At 45.6% G+C, this 7,031-nt stretch overlaps 1 long non-coding RNA gene and 1 pseudogene across 1 annotated transcript; one reads left to right on the forward strand and one right to left on the reverse strand.

Annotated features, from left to right (window-relative positions):
- Nucleotides 1-2,106: 2,106 nt before the first annotated feature.
- Nucleotides 2,107-4,449, forward strand: LOC115307977. The gene is made up of 2 exons (XR_003916319.1): nt 2,107-2,221; nt 3,309-4,449. It is a non-coding gene; the product is annotated as an uncharacterized LOC115307977 (long non-coding RNA).
- Nucleotides 4,450-4,534: 85 nt separating this feature from the next.
- The window catches only part of LOC115307974, a 9,852-nt pseudogene continuing 7,355 nt past the window's right edge, over nt 4,535-7,031 (reverse strand).

Consider the following 7,031-nt stretch of genomic DNA (forward strand, 5'->3'; position numbering starts at 1 on the left):
CAGCTCATGTTGCCCAGGATATAAAGTGATTAAGGAATTCCTGAGTGTCCATCTCTTATCCCAGAGGATAAATCAGGGTTTTCCTGGGAAATGGGGTCTCACAGACCAAAGAATTGAAATTAAAAACTGGGATTTTGGGATTTAATGTGCTTTTTCTGAGCTTTTGGGTTTCTGTGTAACCCCAACCCAGCTGGTGTTGCCCAGGATATAAAGTGATTAGGGAATTCCTGAGTGTCCATCTCTTATCCCAGAGGATAATTCCAGGTTGTCCTGGGAAATGGGGTCTCACAGGCCAAAGAATTCAAAGTAAAAACTGGGATTTGAGGATTTAAGGGGCTTTTTCCTCAGCTTTTGGGTTTCTGTGGGTTGGGATCTACCAGCTCTGCTGGGATGGGGTTGGCCAGGATATAGTGACTTCTGATTGTCCAGCTCTTATCCCAGAGGATAATTCCAGGTTGTCCTGGGAAATGGGGTCTCACAGGCCAAAGAATTTAAATTAAAAAGTGGGATTTTGGGTTTTATTTGTGCTTTTTCCTGAGCTTTTGGGTTTCTGTGTAACCCCAACCCAGCTGGTGTTGCCCAGGATATAAAATGATTGGGGAATTCCTGAGTCTCCATCTCTTATCCCAGAGGATAATTCCAGGTTTTCCTGGGAAATGGGGTCTCACAGGCCAAAGAATTCAAAGTAAAAACTGAGATTTTGGGGTTTATTTTTACTTTTTCCTGAGCTTTTGGATTTCTGTGTAACCCCAACCCAGCTGTAGTTGGCCAGGATATAAAGTGATTAGGGAATTCCTGAGTGTCCATCACTTCTCCTAGAGGATAATTCCAGGTTGTCCTGGGAAATGGGGTCTCACAGGCCAAAGAATTCAAAGTAAAAACTGGGATTTTGGGATTTAATGTGCTTTTTTCTGAGCTTTTGGGTTTCTGTGTAACCCCAACCCAGCTCATGTTGCCCAGGATATAAAGTGATTAAGGAACTCCTGAGTGTCCATCACTTCTCCTAGAGGATAATTCCAGGTTGTCCTGGGAAATGGGGTCTCACAGGCCAAAGAATTTAAATTAAAAACTGGGATTTTGGGTTTTATTTGTGCTTTTTCCTGAGCTTTTGGGTTTCTGTGTAACCCCAACCCAGCTCTGCTGGGAAGGGATTGCCCAGGATATAAAGTGATTGGGGAATTCCTGAGTGTCCAGCTCTTATCCCAGAGGATAATTCAGGGTTATCCTGGGAAATGAAGTCTCATTTTCCCACAGAAAACAGGGACATGGAGCTCCTGAAGGCTGATTTTTGATGCCTTCAAGGCATCATCTCTTTTCCATTCTCAGCAGGGCACTGGGATCCAGTTTGGAGACTGGGAAGGTTTTGACCATGATATTTGTTAATTAGCTCATTAGATTAGAAGGTTATATTAATTATTAGAACCTCAGATTTGTTTTCCTGGCTGGAATGACTGGGTGTAACACATTCCTGCCAGAGGCTTCCAGTGGAACTGCAGGAATTTGCCTCCATCCAGCCCAAGGAAACTGGATCTCCTGGCAAATTGGAGCCAAAATCCTTGGCTGATTGTCAAGGATTCCTGGATATGTTTGGCCTCCAAAAAAAAAAAAAAAGGGTGGAATATTTAAACTTTTTATATGGATTCTTAGAATTGTTAAGGAAAAGACCTTTAAGGTCAACTCAACTCATGTTCATCACTGACCATGTCCCCAAAGTGCCACATCCATGTGTTTTTGAACAATTCCAGGGATGTGATTCCACCACTGCCCTGGACAGCCTGTTCCAATGCTTGGCAACCTTTTCCATGGAGAAATTTTCCCTAATATCCAACCCCTGGAGCACCTTGAGGGTGTTTTTCCCCTTTTCCTGTCAGAATATCCCGTGGCCGTGCTGGATGAGGGAGGTTTTCTAAGGATCTTCCTGGACTGTAAATGAGATCAGGAGGGAATAAAAGAGGGAAAAATGAAGTTTTCTTATGCTGGAGCATCAATAAATTGTGGCTGCCCCATCCTTGGAAGTGTCCAAGGCCAGGTTGGAGCAGGCTGGGATAGTGGGAGGTGTCCCTGGATGATCCTTAAGGTCCCTTCCAACCCATCTGTCCTAACTGGGACCTTTTCCTTCCCTAGAATCCAGCACCTGGGAGCTGAAATCCATCTGATCAGAGACTTGATGGATCCCACCAACCAAGGAGGAATGTTTGACTTCCTGCTGACAGCACTGGAGGTGAGGGAATTTTTTTCCACTTGCAGCAAAGCTGGGCTGGGATGGAATTTTAGGGGCTGCTTTTGTGCCTGGAACAGGAGTTGATTTTCCCAAAGAATCTGGAGAATATCCTTATCCTTCACTGACAGCAGATTTAATCCTGAACTTGGGAGCAGCACAGCTTCTTTGGCTGCAAGAGCTCTTATTTTGGCCCCAGAGTTCCCAAATTTTAGCCCCAAACTTGCCAGATTTTAGCCCCAAAGTTCCCAAATTTTGGCTTCAAAGCTGCCAAATTTTGCCCCCCATGTTGCCAAATTTTGGTCCCAAAGTTGTTAAATTTTGGCCCTGAAGTTCTCCAATTTTGGCCCCAAACTTCCCAAAATTTTCCCCACAGTTGTCAAATTTTGGGCCAGAACTTCTCAAATTTTGACCCCAACATTCCCAACTTTTGGCCCCAAAGTTCCCCAATTTTGGCCTTGAACTTGCCAAATTTTGGCCCCAAGCTGCCAAATTTTGCCCCTGAAAGTTGTCAGATTTTGGCCCCAAAGTTGCCAAATTTTGGGCTCAAGGTTCTCAAGTTTTGGCCCCAGAATTGCCAACTTTTGGCCCCAACATTCTCAAATTTTGGCTCCACAGTTCCCAAAATTTGCCCCAAGTTCTCCAATTTTGGCCTCAAGCTGCCAAATTTTGTCTCCAAAGTTGCCAAATTTTGTCCCCAAAGTTCCCAAAATTTGCCCCACAGTTGTCAAATTTTGGCCCCAACATTCCCAACTTTTGGCCCCAGAGTTCTCCAATTTTGGCCCCAAAGCTGCCAAATTTTGGCCTGACAGTTGTCAGATTTTGGGCCCAAGCTACCAAATTTTGGCCCTGAGGTGCCAGATTTTGGCCCCAGAGTTCCCAAATTTTGGCCCCAAAGTTCCCAAATTTTGGCCCCAAGGTTCTCAAGTTTTGGCCCCAAAATTCTCAAATTTTGGCCCCGAATTTGTCAATTTTTGTCCCTAAATTCCCAACTTTTGTCCCCAGGTTGCTAAATTTTGTTCCCAGATTCCCAAATTTTGTCCCTGAGCCCCCAAATTTCTCCTCACTCCCTTGTTCTGCTCCTTCCCAGTCATGCTACGAGCACATCCAGAGGATGAGGCTCCACCAGAGGGAGAACTGCCCCCTGACTGCCAGCTCCTGAGCCCCAGGATCCCAAGGGAACATCCTTCCTGCTGGATGAGGAATCCTTTGTTTCCCTGCTGCTCTGGTTGCCTTTCAAAGGGAAGAATTCTTGGATCAGCTGCGGGTTTCCTTGGAATAACCCTGCTCCTAAAGCACACACGGGGATGCTGATGGATAAAACTCTCTGCTGTCCAACCTCAGCTGGTGGTTGGGAATCTCTTCCCGAGTGGAAAAGGTTTCTTTTGGCCCTGTGGCTTCGTTTTCCTTGTCCTGCAAATCCCAGGGAGCTCCTTTTTCCCTGCTCTGGTGAACAGACAGAAAGGAGAAGAGTTTATTGGAGAGAAAGCACAGGAGTTCTGGTGGGACCATTTCTGGTTGGAGAGGTCACCCCCACATTCCTAAAAAAACCCCATTCCTGGAGGGCAGAGGGGGTTTCTCCACTCCTCTTCCTCCCTGGGCTAAAACTCAGGACCTGTCCATGGCATTGGAAAGCTGCTATTCCCCAATTCCCATGGTTTTAGGAGACCAAAAGATGTGGATTTATTGAAGCCTCAGGGAATGTCACACCCGCACCTTGGATCTGCTCCTGCTGCTCTGGAATTCTGCAGGGATTTCCTGTGGGCTTGGAAGAAAAGGAATGTTGGTCTGGGGGGAGAAATCCCAACTCCTGGGAAGAGAAAACATGCAAACACTTGTTTTTCCTGCTGCTTTTCCAAGGAGATTTGTGCTGACAGACCCCCCCAGACACCAAAATCAGGTTGGGATTTAGCCTTCCTTTGGAAAATCAAAGGGATATTTGGGATTTTTTGTCCCTCCCAGACCTGTGTGAGGTGCATTTGGAGAGGTTTTGACACAGATTTTAACCTGCTTTTTTTTTTTTTTTTAAATTATTTTTTAAAGTTTGACTTTGAATTAATTGCCCAGGTAACTAATGAACTATCCAGGCAAAACACAAGCTCTTGGCTCCTGTTTCTCACATGGATTGATGCTTTAATAAATAATAACACTGATTACAAGAATTAATATATTGGGATGAGAGTCTCCTACTTGGATGTATTTAAATAAAGCTGGTTGGAAATTTGAAGGGAGATTCCAGGCTTGCCTCCTCCTTATCCCAATCTCTTTGCTGCCTTCCAGCATTTGGGAATTTGCTTGGATTCACTGATTTTTAGTGCTCATTCTTGGGAATGAAGGGATTGGAAGTGCCAAATCTGGATCCATCAATCTCATTTTTACGTGGTTTTAACCACCAGTGTCACAACATGCAGGAATGCAAGGCCCAAAAACGTGCTTTTCCTACCAAAAACCAGGATTGGCAGCTGGGAATCTTTGTCCCTCACCTTTAGGAAACGTCCCTTTCTTCGTTAAAAAGGAGGAAAAATCCAGCTTGAGTTTTGGAGAATGGAAAGAGCCCCAAGGACCAGGCTGTGAAATTGGAATTGTGGAGCTGCTTAAAACTGGTGCTTTTCCAGAAGGTTGGAGCACTGGGATGGTTTGATCCAAAATAAAAATAAAAAATGCTGTTTTCTCCACGTTTTTTCCATGCTCTGGGTGAGGAGTTTTTCATTCCAGGTACCACTTGCTACTCGAAAATGCAGATTTTTTTTTCTTTTTCTACTAGAAAAAGGACATGCAAAAAGTGCATGCGAGTACAAACCCATGGAATTATCTAGAAAACGAGGGAATTCTCAGCCTACTCTGGGTTTCTGCTGTTGCACTTCCTAAAAATACAGTTTGTAGCTGCTTTTCCTGGGAGGGGGAACAAAACTGAGGAAGTTCTTGAGCAAGAATTCAAGTGAGCCCTAAAGTGGTAACAGTGTGCAGCCATTTGTGCTTCTCTGGAAGAGCAAGAGGGAGGTTTCCCTGGGAATATTTGGGCATTCCAGTTGGGAATTGTGCTGTTGGAACCATGCAAAGGGCTTGGTTGGTGTGTGCCCACCACAGTGGAGCAGCTGAGAGGAGGTTCCTGGCTGACTTCCCTGATCAAAGAAATCCCTGCTGTGCCTTGGAATTGGGGGTGGGAATGTGGGAGTGCATTCCAATTCCTCCTTTGCAGCTTGGGGGAAAAGGGGTGTGGGGGGGGTCACATGCTTAATTAATAGTGCTCTAATTGCAATCAGGGCTCCAGTGTCTTAATTAGGATGTTAAATTTAACCCTGGAGCCGTTGGAGGGCTGATTCCACCTGAGAATTCCAGCTCTGGAGGACACAAGTAGAGCCAGCACTTCCAGGCTCCAGCTCAGGCTTCCAAGGGAGCAAACTAGCTCAAATTCCCTAAAAAAAAGAAAAGAAGGAAAAGACAAGCTGAGCTGCACCTGGAAGCCTTCAAATCATGGAGCTGTGAGGAGACAAAGCAGAGCTGGAGTGCAGCTTTGCTCTTGGAAGCACAGGGAATTTGGTTATCCACAGGGAACTTCTGTCCCCCTTCCCTGACTGGGAAGAAAATCCTGCCAAGATTTGGGGGGGTTTTTTCCTTTATCTGGGATCGTTTTTTCCCCTCCTCCATCCACTGACTCCCAAATGAACGTAGGGAAGCTCTTTGTGCTTCAGCCGGTGACCGGGGGGAGGAGGAACCTTCTCCAAAGCCTTTGGGAAAGGTTGGTTTACCCAAAGAACCGAGGGAAAATGGGAAGTCAGAGCAGGGCTGTGTCTATGGCAGCTTTGAGGTGGTGCAGCAAAGCCTCAGGAGGGGGGGAGAGGGAGGTCAGATCCAGCTTCTTGAAATCCTCGTTGGCGCTCAGCGACGTCAGGACCTTCACCGTCCTCTTGAGGTCGAACACGGCGTGGAGCATTCCCAGGGTGGAAATGGCAGCCTTGGAAGAGTTCTTGGCCAAGGCCTCGTCATCCAGGCCCTTCTCCAAGACAGAAATCCTGTTCTCTGCAATGACTTTGAGGAAGTTGTAGAACTCCTTGTAGTCGATGCCCGTGCAGGACTTCATGATCAGCTAAAATCGGGGAGGGATTGAAATGGGAATAACACTGAGATTTCCAGGGAAAAACATCACCAAATCATGTTATAATTGTATGGAATCATAAATCATTGTGTTTCATAACATTCCAAGATGTTTTGAGTTGGAAGGGACCTTAAGGATCATCCAGTGCCACCCTTACCATGGGCAGGGACAACTTCCATTATCCCAAGTTGCTCCAGCCTGGCCTTGGACACTTCCAGGGATCCAGGGGCAGCCCCAGCTTTCCAGTCAAAATTCCAAAAGTCAGATTTTATCAAGGTAATAATTATATGGGATCATAAATAATTATATTTAATCACTTTTGGTGATCTGTGTTTGAATTGTCACCAGCCCCAAAAGCAGCAGCCTGATTTTAATCAGGACTGAATTGCTGGGTTTTCCAAGGAGTTCTGGAGGAAATCCATCCAGGAACAGCCTCCAGAAATAAGCTTTGCATTTGTTTCATGGCAAAGATTTTGGGAGGGATGGAATTCTTTCCCAGCCAGAAGCCAGGAGAGCACCCAAGGTACAACCCTGCTCTTAAATATGGGCTCTTAAAAATATGGGCTCTTAAAGCATCAATTTGCAGACAGAAAATTCCCCTAAATTATCCTTGTTTTAAATTCACTGTTTCATAGAATTCCAGGATATTTTGAGTTGGAAGGGACCTTAAGGATCATCCAGTCCCACTCCTACCATGGGCAGGGACACCTTCCACTG

The sequence above is a fragment of the Manacus vitellinus genome, unplaced genomic scaffold (assembly GCF_001715985.3).
Source record: "Manacus vitellinus isolate BGI_N305 unplaced genomic scaffold, ASM171598v3 scaffold_78_pilon, whole genome shotgun sequence".
Taxonomy (NCBI): Eukaryota; Metazoa; Chordata; class Aves; order Passeriformes; family Pipridae; genus Manacus; species Manacus vitellinus.